The sequence below is a fragment of the Sminthopsis crassicaudata genome, chromosome 2, assembly GCF_048593235.1.
Source record: "Sminthopsis crassicaudata isolate SCR6 chromosome 2, ASM4859323v1, whole genome shotgun sequence".
Lineage (NCBI taxonomy): Eukaryota > Metazoa > Chordata > Mammalia > Dasyuromorphia > Dasyuridae > Sminthopsis > Sminthopsis crassicaudata.
The window spans coordinates 196265994-196284338 of NC_133618.1; the positions used below are offsets into that span (position 1 = coordinate 196265994).

The 18345-nt window shown below is 35.0% G+C and overlaps 1 protein-coding gene across 3 annotated transcripts in view; it reads left to right on the forward strand.

Annotated features, from left to right (window-relative positions):
• The first annotated feature begins 3220 nt into the window (after positions 1-3220).
• The window catches only part of TRAPPC12 (trafficking protein particle complex subunit 12), a 140627-nt gene continuing 125502 nt past the window's right edge, over positions 3221-18345 (forward strand). For all 3 annotated transcript variants that reach the window (XM_074288047.1, XM_074288048.1, XM_074288049.1), the window contains exon 1: positions 3221-3403. The gene's annotated coding sequence lies outside the window, so the exon portion shown is untranslated. The remainder of the gene's footprint in view (positions 3404-18345) is intronic.

Consider the following 18345-nt stretch of genomic DNA (forward strand, 5'->3'; position numbering starts at 1 on the left):
TTTAACTTATACTTTGACATATTTAACATGTATTGGTCAACCTGCCATCTGGGGGAGGGAGTGGGGAAGAGAAAAATTGGAGCAAAAGGTTTTGCAATTATCAATGTTGAAAAATTACCCATGCATATATCTTGTAAATAAAAAAGCTATAATTAAAAAAAAAAAAAAAACCTGTGGTTTCAACACTTAACGCTTCCTAGCTGTGTGACCCAGGGCAAGTTATTTAACTCCAATTGCCTCAGCAAAAAAAAAAAGAAAAGAAAAGAAAACCAGTCTGTCCTGGTTCACATATTGCTGAAATCTTGCTTGCAGAAGCTTAAGATTAACCTTGCCTACATGTGAAATGAGTATAGTTGGGGAATTTGAATATTCCTTGACATTGCCCTTCTTTAGGATTGGGACACAAACAGATTCTTTCCAACCTTATAGCCAGTGCTGTTTTTTCCAAATTTGCTCAAATATTGATGGTTGCAATTTAACAGCATCATTTTTTTTAGTATTTTAAATAGCTCAATTAGAATTCTATCACCTTCCCTAGTTTTGTTGTTAGCAATGCTACTAAGAACTACTTCATTCTCCAGCTTATCTAGATCATTAACCATACCACTGTGGTTATTGGTGATGTTAAGATCTTTATTGTATAGTTGTTTTGTGTATTCTTGCCACTTCTTCTTAAATCTTTTCTGTTTCTGGAAAATCCCTACCATTTTTGTCTTTTATCCTGCCCATTTTTGCATGAACCTTTCCTTTACCATCTCTGATTTTCTTGAAGAGAGGTCATCTTTCCTATACAATTGTTTTCTTCTTTTTCTTTGCATTGTTCATTTAAGAAAATCTTATCTCTCTTTGTTATTTTCTACAATTCTGCATTTAGTTGGGTATATTTTTACCTTTTTCCTTTTGCTTTTCTTTTTTCCTTAGCTATTTATAAAACCTCATGACACAGCCATTTTGCTTTCTTGTGCTTTTTTTCCTTTGTATTTGTTGCTGCCTCCTATACAACAATGCAAGCTTCTGTCTGTCACACTTCAGACACTGTCTACTAGATCCAGTCCCTGAAATGTATTAATCACCTCCATTTCACGTAGATAAGAAATTTTAGGCCATACCTATATGGTCTGATGGTTTTCCTTAATAAAAAGTTCATGATCTGATCTGCATTCATCTCCAGGCCTTGTTTTAACTGACTGAATAGAGCTTTTTCACCTTTGGCTGAAAAGTATATATTTAATCTGATTTTCAATATTAACCATCTGGTAAAGTCTATGTGTAGAGTCATTTTTTAGGTTGTTGAAAAAGTGTTAATGATGAATATTAAATGATGAGTAGTAAATTGAGGTCTAAACAGAGATGGATCAGTTCCTTTTCTCTCTCTCCTTCCTTTCCCAAAGTAACCAATGGCGGGTTCGGCAGCAAAGGAATTTGCTACTTAATGCTGTATGGAAACAAAGTCTTTATTGATTAGAATGGAAACCCCGGAGAGCCGGTGGGCAAAATGGCTGCATGGTACAAGGCCATTTGCAAAGAGAAGATTCTCGTTCTCTCTTTTATGCAGTGATGTAAGGAGGTTCCTGAGAGTGATGTAAATTAAGATAAGGATTCTCTTGTTATCTTTTGAGTAGAGACAGAAGTCTCTTCCCAAAAAGGAATTTCCTGATGCCATTTGGTCTATCTGAGTAGATTAGAATGGGGGGCTGTAAAACCCTGGCCATCTCAGATAGCCCAAACTAGTTTGACCAGATCTTGTATCAAAGATCCAAGTCCCAAAGGAAGTTGGAGATCAAACAAAGAATACCAAAGGGGCTACCGTCCTCAACATAATGACTGGTGAGTTATCCTGACCAAACTCTGTTAGTCTCTGCCCAGCTTCATTTTGTATACTAAGGCTAAACCTGCTGATTATTCCAATTATCTTTTGTTTTCCAATTTAGCATTCTAATCCCCTATGACCAACTCAATGACATTGTTTTGGGAGCATTATGTCTAGAAACTGATCAACTATGACCTTTTCAACACCAGTAATTGCAGCATAAATATATTACTGTGATGTACTGTTTGATTTGAACAGATATCATTTAGTCTTTATTATTATTATTATTATACCCTCGCAGTGCTTTTCATACCCTTTTATTGATTGAATGAGTGAACTTAATTCAGATAATCACTACATATAGGCAAGAATCCCTTAGAAAAAAATGGTGTAGGCCCCAAATCAGTAATTTATTGGAACTTTCCTTTCATCACTCACAGCTGACTTGCCTTTGGTCCAACCACTTCATTCTTTCTGGATGTCTCGGAACTGTCCTCTGTTCTTCTTAGTGTATTGGATACCTTTGGACCTAAGGGACTCATTATTTACATTTTACTGCTGTCCATAGGATTTTCCTGGCAGAGATGTTGGAGTGGTTTGCCATTTCCTTCTTCAGAACACTGCACTAGGATCTGTCTAGCTTAGGTAACACTGCTTTGTGGTATAACTGAGTTATGCGACCCTCTCCATCCTGAAAACGAAGTAATGGGGTGGGAATCTGCACACCTCAGAGTCCTTAATAATTATGTTTCAAGGCCATTTGAGCTGGGAAAATACTTGCATATTATTTAGCCCATTCCCTACCTTTGACATATGAAGGAATTGAGATCAATGAGGGTTCTGTGACTTTCTCAGGGTTACACAGGTGGCAAATGAACAGAGCCTAAATGCATCCCAAGTCTTCTGACTCTGGATTCTGGGCACCATAGGGCCTCTCTAAAGGCCCCAATCAGTCTGACCATTTCTTTCAGCCTCGATTTCTACAACTGCATAATGAGGTTGCGGTAACACATCTCTATGTGGTGAAGAGCAGTGGCTTTGACAGAAGACTTAAATTCAAATCCCACCCAGGTTCCTGGTACATAAGTCGACACCTATTCAATGGATATTTAATTGAAAATTGAATTGCTACCATTGTAATTCTGGCCAAGTCACTTAACCACCAAGGGTCTCCTCTCCGTTTTCTCATCTTCAAAATGAGGGGTTAGGTTAGGCCTCGGTGATCCCTTGCCGCCTACGGATGTTTCAACAATCTTCTCAATTCTAAATTGTTGCTCGGAAGCAGCCCGCTTCTGAGAAGGAGGGGCAGCGAGCCCCTTTCCACCCTCCTCCAATACTGCTGGGAAAACACGGACTAGCGGATCACCGGCTCGGGAACGGATTTGGAGCGTGCCCACGTAGCAGACATGCGCAGCATGGCTGGGGAGGCTCGCTGTAGCGGAGGAGGCGGGCTTGGCGCTGATCCCGGCGCAGGAGCTACGAAAGCCGGTGCGACTTCAGCTTTCCGACACCCTTTGCATCCCTGGGTCTTCTCCAGTCCGCCCTGAGCGTTCCTGCAGCCTGTGATTCCCCTCCCCTGGCTGGCGGCTGCAGGTGAGGAGCCGGGCGAGGGCCGCAAAAGCCAGACCCGAGCCCGAGACCCGGTAGCCCAGGCCCGGGGCTGGCAGAGGGGCCCTGGGGAACCGACTACTCTTCGCCCTTGCCGGGCGGACGGGGAGGGAGGGACTCCAGAGCGCAGGGCGAGGTCTGTCGGCTCTCCCATATTACATAGGAGGAAACTGAGGCCGGCAGGAAGGGGCACCCAGACCCTCCGCTTACAAACGTTTATTTATCAATATCAATGTATCCGTGCTTACCCAGATCTAGTGGGCAAGAGCTGGACTACAGCTCTGGGTACCAGCTCTTTCCGTGTCAGCCTCCGAAAAGCCCTCTCTGCCTTTGCCTACTAAGTACGACTTGGGGCGGTGCTTTTAGAGGCCATCTGGGTTATGTAGTAGAAAGGGTAAGGGGCAGTGTCCGAAGACTCGAGTCCAAGCTCCCTTTTGACTTTGGGCTCGTCTTCCCTCTCGGTAGGCCTCAGTTTACTCGTCTACTAAATGATGTACACTTAATACCAAGTCATAAACATCACTTAAACATTAAATTTATTCACTTTGAATTATTAAACCAATAAAAGTCGTAAGTGAAAAATATTAATACTAATCTTTCTGCCTTGTTAAATGAGTTGGACTAGATGATTTCTAAAATTTTTCTGGCCCCAAATCTGATTCTCTCGCAGCTTCCTTTCAGATTGCACTATATGCAGTCTGAAAGATTCTTTTCATTCCCATTGAGAGCACAAAGTTTGTGGAATCTGTCCTTTCCCTTCAAGACACCTGGTACAGTTAGTGTTCTAATCAGTAGTGACTGTATGCGATGAGCTCTTAGCAAACTTTGACAGAAAGAGATCGGAGATTTAAAGTGCTGGAAGTGATCTTAGATATGGCCTAAACCCTTTTGAAATGTGGAAACTGAGGCCCACTAGCAAGTAATTTGTCCAAACTTTATACATAGGTAGTAGCTAGGTGTTGGAAGTTAGCGTAAATCCACCTATGAGAGTGATAATAGTAAGAAACACTAAAATCTACATTTTTTACTTTTTCCCATGGGAGAACTTTTAACCCTGAAGAATAAATTCATGAAATCCGTAAGACTGATGAAATTCTGATGACCCAGGTACCAGTGCATGCTGTATTTATCCGTCCCCTAAATAATCCTATAAGAAGGTTGGAAGTTGTCGTGCTACTTCCCCTTTCCACCTAACAAGAAGCCTGAATGTTAGAACTCAAAATACTTTGCATGTATATAACAATTCAGGATTTGCCAAGTACTTTACTATTAATCACTCTGTGTAGGATTTATGAGTCTTGCAAGTGTTATCTTCTATTTTATACAGAAGGAAATCGAATTATTGGCAGATTTAAGACTCCTAAGTTTTCTGACTTTTCATTTGTAAAATGACTGGGGAATTGGGGACTTCTGGCCTTCTTTTTATGACCCTGTGACCCAAGTACTGTGCTTGTACCACTATATCATATCCCTCAGAAACAATGTTGTTTTTCTTCATCATCAAAACTAGTATTTTTTTCAATATAGTTTGATGCCATTTTGCATTGAAGGAGTTTGTTCTGTGAAGTTTGGTTTAAGATAACCTCAAAGTACCTTCTGTTCAGAAACTGAATTTGGAAAAGCCATGTTTTTAGCAGGTCTTGGAAACTTTTCTTTCCTGACATATTTAATCACTTGGGGAGGATATTTTGACTTGCAGCCATAGAGCATCAGTGAAAAAATATTGTTGTTAAAAAGATAGGGTTTTGTGCCAAGCTACAGCTTGGGAAAGCTCAAAGTACTGTGTAATTTTCTAAATGTAATCAACACCATTCTCTGCTTCCTATTCAATTTTAGACCCAGGCTATTGTTATCTGCTTTTTTCAAATTGATTGCCTGAGTCATTCAGATTCATTCAGGCATTCATGGACTGAGTGTTATAATCTAAATAATAAGCATTCTTCATCCATTTTGTTTTTCTCATATGCCTTATCTCTATTGAGTGTTAGTTGACCTTACTGCATTGGCTATGTAGTATTCTGGCGCTTGATGCAATCAAAACAATATTGTTTACACATGATGACCAGACATTTGTTGGGAGTTTATTGTCTCTATAGTCTGTACAGGACAACCTCAGCAATACTAGTGAGTACCTTTGTTGACCATTTCATTTTTTTTTTTCTTTTTAAATTGTTTTAAATAGTATTTTTTTCCAAATATATGTAAGGATAGTTTTCAACATTCATTTTTGTAAAAATTTGTTTCAAATTTTTCTTATTTCCTTCTTACCTAACTCTTCTCTAAGATAGCAAATATATGCAATTCTTTTAAACATATTTCCATATTTGTCATGTTGTGCAAGAAAAATCATATCAAAAGGGAAAAAAATGAAAAAGAAACAAATACTAAAAAGGTGAAAGTACTATGCTTCGATCCATATTCCGTCCCTATAGTTCTCTCTCTGTCATTTTTTCCATCCCAAATTTAATGGAATTGTCTTGGGATCACTGTATTGCTGAGAAGAGTTCTAGTCCATCATGATTGATGGTCATATAATTTTGTTACAATGTAACATTGTACAGTGTACAATGTTCTGTTCATTCTGCTCATTTCATTCAGTATCATTTCACGTGTTTCCAGGCTTTCTAAAATCAGACTGCTCGCCATTTCTCATAGAATAATAATATTCCATTACATTCATATACTATAACTTACCCCCCTATTCCCTATTTGATAGGCATCTACTCAATTTCCAGTTTGTTTCCACTACAAAATGAGCTGCAAATATTTTTGCACACGGTCCTTTTTCTTCTTTTATGATCTCTTTGGGATATAGATCCAGTAGTGACACTGCTGGATCAAAGGGTAGAACATTTTCATTTTTTGTATTTTCCTTGTTTTTGCTGGTCAGAGATGTAAAGATTTTAAGAGTAGTTTTTATGACTACATTTTTGAAGGAATCTTAATACCTTAATATGTCTTCATTGAAAGAAAGTTTTGAGTCTAGTTCTAATGGTTGTGTGATGGATGAAGAGAGCCATCAGCACCCAGAGAGAGGACAGTGGGAACTGAGAGTAGATTTTCACTTTTTTTGTTGTTTGTTTGGTTTTTGTTTTCTTTCTCATTTTCTTTTTCTTTTTAAACTGATTTTTCTTGTGCAGCATATTTGTGGAAATATGTATAGAAGAATTGCATATGTTTAACATATATTGGATCGCTTGCCTTCTAGGGTGGTTGAGGGAAGCAAGGGAAAAAATTAGAAAACAAGGTTTTGTGAGGATGAATATTAAAAATTATCCATGTATATATTTTGAAAATAAAAAGCTTTAATTAAAAAAAAAAAAAAAAGGTTTTGTATCCACCATACTAAGTAAGTGCTTTTAAAAATAATCAACAAATTATAACAAAGATTGTAAGAAATTGTACATGTCATAGCTTTCAGTCATTTAAAAGATTCATCTTCTCCTGGGTAGATTCTCTGTGGGAAATTTGTGGGTGGATATAGTCAAGAATTATATGGAATAAGAAAGTATGAATGGGTTGTGAAGTATAGGCAATACTTCTAATGATGAGATAATGGCCCAGCTGAAGTATGTATTTTAAAGGATATGCTGAAGTTCTTTGTTAAGGACATTATTACAAATGGAAAGAAACTTTATAGTATAATAGAAGGGTGGCTAGCCTTAGAATCAAGAAGATATGAGTCCAAGATTACCTCTCAAACTTAATGACTTTGAAGTCCCTCAGCTTCTCAGTGCTCTAAAGCTTTCTTAGGATTATTAATTAAATAATAGTTGCTAATCTTTATTGGTGGAGGAAATTTCCTCACTAGGAATTTTCTACACTTGATGAACACTAACTGCTGAACAAAAAGAATTTTGTATACCTTATTTCTGTCTTGGAAGCTTACAGTCTAAACCAAATGCCAACACCTATAGACAAATGTATGATTAGGATTTGATTTTTAAAAATTATTACATCAATGCAAAAATAAATAGTAAAGATTTATATCACTTATAAGCAGTTTTCAGTGTGAGGAGCAAAATAGGGAAGATATATAATATCCCTGGTCAAAATCCAGAGATGTTTTATGGAGAAACATGAATTTTCAGGAAGATATTTAAATAATACCCAGAAACATTTTATGCTGATATAAGAAAAATATTCCTGAAATTAAACAGGTAGGGAAAAGTATTAGAGATTAAGAGGTGTGTCAAGCTAGTGTTGCTCTCCCTCCTCTCCTTTTTAAAAATTAACACAGGGATCTATTGATGTATGTTTGCAAATTGTGGAACATTATAATCTCCATAATACTGAGTTTTGAATCACACAAAGAACAGCAGAGATATACATGTAGGCATAACTTGACTTTACTGTTCAAATGATCACCTGTATGCTAGAAATGATGTAAGACAGTGATGTTAAGTTCAAATAGAAATGTATTACAGAACAGATATTGACTTAGAAAATACATCTACATTGTATTGTGTTTTTAATTGTGTTAAACATTTCCCAATTATATTTTGATTTGGGTTTGGTCCTCTTTCAGGAGTTTTGACTCCTGGGAGTTTGCCTCCCTTTTGTAATGAGATCATTGAGTAAATGCAGGATTGTATAAAGTATAAGCCAGTCATATGTTGAGGATAAGGAATAATGGACAGTCCAAGAACTTTAACATATAAAATTTTCTTATTGCTAAAGTAAAATGTAAATAATAATGGGGATAATGGACAACCTTGTTTCATTCCTGATCTTATTGGAAATGCTTCTAATTATCCCCATTATATATAATGCTTACTGATTATTTTATATAGATGCTACTTATCATTTTAAAGAAAATTCCACTTATTCCTGTGTTCTCTGGTTTTGTTTTTTGTTTTTACTAGAATAGAATACTGTATTTTTTTCATATGCTTTGTCTGCATCTTTGAGACAATCATTTGATATCTCTTAGTTTGGTTATTGTTATAGTCAATTATACTGATAGTTTTTCTCATATTGAACCAGCCCTGCATTTCTGGTGCAAATACCACTTGGTCATAGTGTATTATCCTGGTGATAAATTATTGAAGTCTTTTTTCTAATATTCTATTTAAGATTTTTTGTGTCAATATTCATTAGGGAAATTGGTCTATAATTTTCTTTCTCTGTTTTGGCCCTTCCTTGTTTATATATCAATTCCATATTTGTGTCATAGCAAGAATTTGGTAGTACTTCTTTTTTACTTATTTTTCCAAATAGTTTACATAGTATTGGAATTAATTGTTCTTGTAATGTTTTTTGTAAATCCATCTGGCCCTAGAAATTTTTTTCTTAGGGAGTTCTTTGAGGTTTGTTCAATTTCTTTTTCTAAAATGGGACTATTTAAGTATTTTATTTCCTCTTCTGTTAATCTGGGCAATCCACATTTTTGTAAATATTTTATTTATATAGTCAGATTTATTGGCATAAAACTGGGCAAAATAGCGCCTAATTATTGCTTTAATTTCCACTTCATTGGTGGTAAGTTCACCATTTTCATTTTTGATACTAGTAATTTGGTTTTTCTTTCCTAATCAAATTAGCCAAAAGTTTATTTATTTTGTTAGTCTTTTCATAAAACCAACTCTTAGTTTTGTTTATTAGTTCAATAATTTTCTTACTTTCAATTTTATTGATCTCCCTTGAAAATTCTAATTTGGTATTTAATTGGGGGGTTTTAATTTGTTCTTTTTCTAGTTTTTTTAGTTGAAATCAGTTCATTGATTTCTTTTCTCTAGTTTATTCATGTAAGCATTTAGAGATATAAAATTCCCCTAAGAACTGCTTTGGCTGTATCCTATACGTTTCGGTACATTATCTTATTATTTTCATTCTTTCATCTAAGAGTATTGATTGCTTCTTTGATTTCTTGTTTGACCCATTCATATATTAGGATTAGATTATTTAGTTTCCAATTAATTTTTGGTCTATTTTTCATTGGCCCTTTATTACACATTATTTTTATTACATCATGATCTGAAAAGTTTGCATTTAATATTTATATCTTTCTACATTTGATTGTGAGGTTTCTGTGCACTGATATATGGTTCATTTTTGTGTAGGTGACATGTACTACTGAGAAAAAGGTGTATTCCTTTCTATCCCCATTTAAATTTTTCCAGAAGTCTATTATACCTAACTTTTCTAAAATTCTATTTACTTCTTTAACTTCTTTTTTGTTTTATGTTATGTTTTATTTACATTTATCTAATTCTGAGAGAGGGAAGTTGAGATCCCACACTAGTATAGTTTTACTGTCTATTTCTTCTTAAAACTCAACTTCTCTAAGAATTTGGATACTATACCATTTGATGCATGTGTTCAGTATCAATATTATCTCATTATTTATGGTACCTTTTAGCAAGATGTAGTTTCCTTCCTTATCTCTTTTAATTAGATCTGTTTTTGCTTGATCTGAAATCAGAATAGCTACCCTTGCATTTTTAGCTAAAGCTGAAGCATAATATATTCTTCTCTAGCCTTTTACCATTACTTTGTGTGTCTCTCTACTTCTAATGTGTTTCTTGTAAACAACATATTGTAGGATTTTTGACTTTTAATGCATTCTGCTTCCATTTTATAGGAGAGCTCATCCCATTCACATTCACAATTAAGATTATTAACTCTGTATTTTCCACCATCCTATTTTTCCCCATTTATACTTTTCTTTCTCCTTTTACTCTTTTTTTCCTCATCTGTGCTTTACTTCTAATCCCCATGTCCCTTAATCTATCCTCCCTTTTATCAACCCCCTCCCTTTCTTATCTTCTCCTTCTCCCCACCCTTCCCTCTATTACCCTACCCATTTCTTCCCCCTTTCCCTTCCTACTTTTCTATAGGGTAAGACAAATTTCTATACCAAACTTAAATATGGATATTACTCACTCTGAGCCAAATCTGATTAAGATTCAAACAATGCTTATCATCTTCCCTTTTTCCCCTCTACAATAATTGGTCTTTTGTGCCTCTTAATGTGATTTAATTTACACCATTTTGCCTCCCTTTTTTTTCTTCTCCCTGTACAATCCCTTTTCTAACCCTTAATTTCTTTTTTCTATCATATTAAAGTCAACTTATTATACCCATGCCCTCTTTGTATACCCCTTCTTAAGACTTACAAGTATCATCTTCCCATGTAGGGATGTAAACATTTTAACCTTTAAAAAACATAGTGGAGGGGCAGCTAGATGGTGCAGTGGATAGAGAGCACCAGCCTTGAATTCAGGAGGACCCAAGTTCAAATCTGGTCTCAGACACTTAACACTTCCTAGCTGTGTGACCCTGGGCAAGTCACTTAACCCCAGCCTCAGAAAAGGAGAAAAAAATAAAAAATAAAAAACCTAGTGGGATTTTTTTCCCCCTTTCTTGTTTACCTTTTTTTATGTTTATTTTTAATCTAGTGTTCTAAGCTAATTTACCTCTCATTGATGATAATATCTGCTTGGACTTTTATTTCTTTACAATCTAGAGACCCTTTTCAATTAGTAGCTGAGTAAATTCCAGAATCAATCTAATCATTCTTCTCCATAAAATAAAACCAAACAAAACAAAACCTTTAAAATGCTTTAAGACAGCTATGATGCCATGCTATTTTTATACAATGATAAATATTTTTAGTTCCTCCAAAAACTGATATAAATAATCATGAGGCCTTTAACCATCTGGATTGTCCTCCATCTTCTTAAGTCAACTACATTTTAAAAATGTTGACTATGTGCCTATCAGTATTTTTTTTTTTTTTTAATCTGGCATCCAGAACTGAACACAGTATTCCAGATATAGTCTGACACAGAAAAAGTTCAATAAATAGTCAACAAGTATTTAGAGCATTAAGAGCTACTATGTGCTAAGCACTGGAGATAAAAAAGGGAAAAAACAGTACCTGCCCTCAAGGAATTCAAGTGAAACATGATAGGTAAATAAATATGTACATAGAAGTTATACAGAGTAGATGGAAGATAATCTCAGAAGGAAGACCTTAGCAGTAAGGCCTCCTGTAGAAGTTAGTTTTAGCTGAGTTGAAGGAAGCCCAGCATTCAGGAAAGATGAGAGAAATAATATACATATTAAAAAGTTCTAGACATAAGTCACAGAAGGAATGGAGTTTTTGAATGAGATATTTGTGCATATCATTTTTTAATGCAACCTAAAAGTGCATTAACTTTTTTTTCCTATTGACTCCTTGAATTAGGGACCCTTGAAAATTCAATATCTTTTTTAGACAGTGTACTATTAGCTAACTTTTTTTTTCCTTCCACACTCTTGCATTTGTGAATTCAATATTTTGAACCAAAGTCTAAGACTTTACAATTATCTCTATTGTATGTGATCCTATTCATTTGAAGCCAGGGTTCAATCCTATGAAGATCTTTTTACATACTTATTCTTTTCCAGGATACTTGGATCCCTCTCAGCCTTATAACTTCTCTACATGTGATAGGCATATCATTTGTGCCTTCATCCAAGACATTGATCAGTGTTATATAGCACAAGTCTTTAAAGTTCCTTAGAGGTAGCTTAGTGGACAGAGTGCTGGACCTAGAATCAAGAAGCCTGAGTTCATATGTATTGGCACACAGTAGTTGCTTAATAAATGTTTCCTTCCTTAGTTCCTTGATGCACTCCAGCAGAGGCTTTCTTCCAAATTAATGTTTGAGTATTAAAGACTCTAATTAAGTACTAATCAATACAAATAATGAATCCTCTACAATAAAAGCACATATTCAAATTTGTACTATTAAAGGTTATAATAATTATAATTTTATGATAATTGGTTCCAACCCAATGGAAATATGTTAAGGAAATTTGAATAAACATTTAGATCTGGTTATTCAACAGTTTTTTCATTTGTGTAATTGTACTATCATTTTGTGCGTGTTTCCCATTCATGACTAATTGACTGAAGGAATTATTAAGTGACTTAATTTTTTTTTTTTTTTTAATTTCTTTTTAAGTGACTTAATTAAGAATCACACAGGGGCAGCTAGGTAGAGCAGTGGAGAGAGCACCAGCCCTGAATTCAGGAGGACCCCAGTTCAAATCTGGTCTCAGACACTTAACACTTCCTAGCTGTGTTACCCTGGGCAAGTCACTTAACCCCAGCCTCAGAAAAAGGGGGGGAGGGAGAATCATACAAGATAATTAAATATCTGTGATCATATTTTGAACCTAAGTTAACTCCAAGTACAATGCAGCTTAGTACTCTAGCCCCATTGTGCCAAATTCAAATAGAAATTAATCCCTATAGGCTGCAAATTGGCCTAGAAAACCATAAATAACATTATCTATGTTGTGTTTTAATTTATTTTATCAAACATTTCCTAGTTACATATTAATCTGGTTTCATCTGCATCTCTTGCTAACCTGTCAAGATCCTTTTAGATTCTGACTTTGTCATCCACTCTATTAGCTCTCCCAACTTTGTGTCATCTGCACATTTAGCATGCATGCTGTCTTTATCCAACATTTATAAAAATGTTGAACAGCACAAGGCCAAGCTTAGCTCTCTGGCACATTCCATTAAGAAACCTCCTTCCAAGCTGACATCAAATCATTAACAACTATCCTTGGAGTTTGGCCATTTATCTGTTTTAGAATCAGTTTAATTGTACCACTATCTAATCCACATCTTTCTTTTCCATAGTAAGATGCAATAATTTACTAAATGTTTTACTAAAATCTAGGTAAGATATATTTATAATATTCCATGATTTACTGGTTTAGTAATTATTAAAAGAAAAATGTGTGTGTGTGTGTGTGTGTGTGTGTGTTGGGGGTATTGGAAATAAGGTTGATCTTGCTTGTCTCACAGTCTCCAATAAACAAGAATTATCATTCTTTACTTCCCAGAAAGAAAATGTGTCCCATTGTTTATTTTTTCCTTATTGGGAACAGATAAGTTTAGTTATTTAGATTACACCCATAGATGATCATAAACTGTTACTCAGAAAAAACCTTGGACAACTGCAGACTGATATGAGATATGTTCTCTTATCTTGTGTGAAGTAGCAAAGTACCCTGGAAAGAGTGCTGGATTTGAAGTTAAAGGACTCGAATTTGAAGCCTGATTTTGCTATTTACTACCTCTGTTACTTTAATCAAGTCACTTAGCAGCTATGGACCTTGATTTTTTTCATCTGAAAAAAAAAAGAATGGATTTCCTAGATGACAGTTAAAGTGTCCTTGAGAGCAGGGACTGTTTTGTTTTATTTTACTTCATCTTTTTACTCCCTTTAGTTACTTAACAGTAACTGGAACACAAATACTTGCTGATTAATTGACATTTAAGGTCTCTTCCAACTCTCCTATCTATGATCCAATGACTTTGTGGCCTTAGGTTAGCAACTGGGCTTCAGTTGTTTTTTTTTGTTTTGTTTTGTTTTGTTTTGTTTTTTTGGCAAAACAAGGTGCTCAGAACCAGTAAGTAAAGCCTCTTTGATTGTAAGGATGTCATATAATTCAGTTTCATTCTTTTTATTATTATTAATTTTGGAAAGACACGAAGAAGGAATTCAAAGATCATGGTACATAGATACTGTCAGTAATACTTTGCCAATTCAGTACATGGTATAACTTTTATTTTTTTATTTTTTATTTTTTTTATTCATTTTTCCAAATTATCCCCTCCCTCCCTCCACTCCCTCCCCCCATGGCAGGTAATCCCATACATTTTACATGTGTTACAATATAACCTAGATACAATATATGTGTGTAAATATGGTATAACTTTTAATAGAAAATATTTTTTTTCACCCCTGGCAAATTATCTTCTATGGGTAGCATGATGTTGTAGAAAGGAAGCAAGACTTGAAGTCATATAGACCTGGGTTCCCATCTCTAGTACTTAAAGCTATAAGACTTCAAACAAGTCATTTACCATTCCAGTGTGGAATGTGCTCATCTGTAAAACACCTATTTTATCCTATCTGTAGTAGTATTGTGAAGATCAAATGAGACTTTATACACATATACACTCATATACATATAGAGTCTTTAAAAGCCTTAAAATCCCTCTATATAAGTATTAATTTTAACTCCTTTTTTTCTTTTTAGCAGTCTCATGTGAACCATGATAGGGTATTTATCTCTATCATCATTAGAAAATTTCCATTAGAAAATGTGAAGATAAATATTTAAAATGCTTATGAAATCTTGGACATTCACTTGTTTTTATTTTGGATCTGATTTGTGATGTCTTTGATTTGGGGGATTTCTAATGAAGGAACTGCCTCTATCAATGCATATCACCATCACTTGCTTTGCAACTATTAGTCCTAAATTGTTGCCTGGGGATGTTAAGAACTGCCAGCCTGTGTCAGAGCAAACACCAAACCCTTCTTCGTGATTCAGAAGCCAACCTTAGATCCACTAAGCCACACTGCCTTTCACTTAAGGCATTTAGGAATTATTCACCATAATTGCAGAAGTAATAGAGAAAATCTGAAAGTATGTGAGTAACCTTATTGGGCATGAAGCATTAGAAAACACAAGCAGTGGAATGGGGTGGGGGGAAGAAGAGATTTGCAGTTAGCTAACCTGATTCTGAATCCTAGCATTGCAATTTACTATGTGTCACCTTAGACAAATCATAATCTTTCTGGACTTTAGTTTCCTAAAGTTGTAAAATGAGGTTAGACTAATTTCCCTTCTAGCCTAAATCTCTACATTCCAGTGAATACTTCCTTTACAACTTATAATGATAGGGGTAGGAAAATAGATATAAAGTCCCATATATCTTTCTAGCACATGGCACAGCTTATATACGGGTAGCCAGTTGGTATTTCAGATATATTTCACTTCCCTTTAGACTTGAAATTAGCCAGAGTGTGAGAAAATTCATTATTCAATCTTTTGGGGGTTTTGTTGTTGTCTGATTTGGTGACCTCATTTGGTATTTTCTTGGTAAAGAAAATGAGGCAAACAAGATTAAATGACTTGCTGAGAATCACAATATTAGTATGTACTTGAGGAAGTGTTTTTAAAATAATTTTATTAATTTATTCTGAATTTAAAACACCAAAAATGAAAATTTTCATTCATATTTTATTTGTGTTGTTGAGTTGTTTTTAGTTATGCCTGACTCTTCATGATCCCAGTTGAAGTTTTCGTGGCAGGGATACAGTATTGGTTTGCTGTTTCCCTCTCCAGCTCATTTGACAAATGAGCAAACAAGGCAAATAGGACAGACTGAATCAGAACTCAAATTTTCCTCACTCCAGATCCAGTGCTTTATCCACTGAGCCACTCAATTGCCTTTTGTACATATAGCAGAATACAAAAAGAAGATTCTATATACAACTTGTGAATCTATGTCATAGAACACACACACACACACACACACACACACACACACACACACATTGAATTTTACACAATATTTTCAGAGTGATCCTGTCAAGTAAAACTAGTCCATACAGTGGCTGTGATTAAAAAAAATGCATGTCTGTACTTTCTGTCCATCATTTCTCCTATAAGAGAGGGACAACGTGCTTCATCATCCATAGATCTTCTAGAAACATAGGTGGTCAGTCCTAAGTATTTCACAGCTGTTTTCTTTTACAATGTTGTAGTCCTTCTGTCAATTGTTCTCCTGGTTCTACTTCATTATAGATTCTTATTTTCTTCCACCCACCTACTCATTAATCTCACCTTCTAGATCTGTTTTGTTTCTTATTGTTTCCCTCAGCCCTCCATTATCCTTACTTCTTAATCACTTTTATCTTAATCCCCATCTGTTTCTCTGTTGAATTTAATATATTTCTACAATCAACACTGTGTGTATTTGTTCAATCATCTTTTGTTTGTTTAAATTAAAAGGTTATTTGATGTCTACTGCCCTTACCCCTTCATCTATGTACCCATATGTACTTCGTTTATTTTTCCACTCTCTTCTTCCTATGCTCTATGAGTTCTATGTTCTTTTATACTGTCTTCTATTTTTTTCCCCAAACCCTCAGAACAGAGCCAATCTACCCTTAACATCTGTTTTTCTTTTTTAACTCCCTTAATATCTTTTGAAGGCCACTGGGAAATGAATGTAAACTGTTATTTTTACCTTCTGAATCCAATTCTTCCTGTGCAACAAAAAATTCGGTTCTACACACATATATTGTATCTAAATTATACTGTAATATATTTAACATATATAAGACTGCTTGCCATATGGGGGAGGGGGTTGGGGGAGGAAGGGAAAAAATCTGAATAGAAGTAAGTGCAAGGGATAATGTTGTAAAAAATTACCCATGCATATGTACTGTCAAAAAATGTTATAATTATAAAATAAAATAAAAAAATTAAAAAATATATATCTTTTGAAGGCTCTGAAGGGACACATGCTTTTTTCTCTCTCTATTAGAATGGCAGCACTGCATAATCATACAACTCTTTCCAGTTGTTCAAGCTTTCTAGGTTTCTCAGAACTCTTGTTTTTGTATTTCACAGTTTCTTCTTACCTTTACTCTTCTCCTTAGTAATTCTTTAAAATTCTCTATTCATGATTTATCTATGTAGGGTAAGTAATTTGTTGTTGTAAATCTCTTTCTTCTGCCTTTAGGATTGCTGTATTCCAAGATGTGGTCTCATTTTTATTTTTATTTATTTATTTTTTTAAATTTTATTTAGAATTTTTTTCCACAGTATATATGCATGAGTATTTTTTTTATAATATTATCCCTTGTATTCATTTTTCCAAATTATCCCTCCACTCCCTCCCCCCAATGACAGGCAATCCCATACATTTTACATATGTTACAATATAATCCAGATACAATATATGTGTGTAAATACCATTTTCTTGTTGCACATTAAGTATTAAATTCCGAAGGTATAAGTAACCTGGGTAGATAGACAGTAGTGCTAACAGTTTACATTCACTTCCCAGCGTTCCTTCTCTGGGTGTAGTTATTTCTGTCCATCATTGATCAACTGGAAGTGAGTTGGATCTTCTTTATGTTGAAGATATCCACTTCCATCAGAATACATCTTCATACAACATTGAAGTGTACAGAGATCTTCTGGTTCTATTCATTTCACTCAGCATCAGTTGATGTAAGTCTCTCCAAACCTTTCTGAATTCATCCTGCTGGTCATTTCTTACAGAGCAATAATATTCCATAACCTTCATATACCATAATTTACCCAACCATTCTCCAATTGATGGACATCCATTCATCTTCCAGTTTCTAGCTACTACAAAAAGAGCTGCCACAAATATTGTGGCATATACAGGTCCCTTTCCGCTCTTTAGTATTTCTTTGGGATATAAGCCCAATAGCAGCAATGCTGGGTCAAAGGGTATGCACAGTTTGATAACTTTTTGGGCATAGTTCCAAATTGCTCTCCAGAATGACTGGATTCTTTCACAACTCCACCAGCAATGTATCAGAGTCCGAGTTTTCCCACATCCCCTCCATCATTATTTGTTCCTGTCATCTTAGCCAATCTGACAGGTGTGTAGTGGTATCTCAGAGTTGTCTTAATTTGCATTTCTCTGATCAGTAGTGATTTGGAACACTTTCATATGAGTGGATATAGTTTCAATTTCATCATCTGAATATTGTCTGTTCACATCCTTTGACCATTTATCAATTGGAGAATGGTTTGATTTCTTATAAATTAGGGTCACTTCTCTATATATTTTGGAAATGAGACCTTTGTCAGAACCTTTAACTTTAAAAATATTTTCCCAATTTGTTACTTCCCTTCTAATCTTGTTTGCATTAGTATTGTTTGTACAGAAACTTTTTAGTTTGATATAATCAAAATCTTCTATTTTGTGATCAATAATGATCTCTAATTCTCCTCTGGTCATAAATTCCTTCCTCCTCCACAGGTCTGAGAGGTAGACTATTCTCTGTTCCTCTAATCTATTTATGATCTCATTCTTTATGCCTAAATCATGGACCCATTTTGATCTTATCTTGGTATAT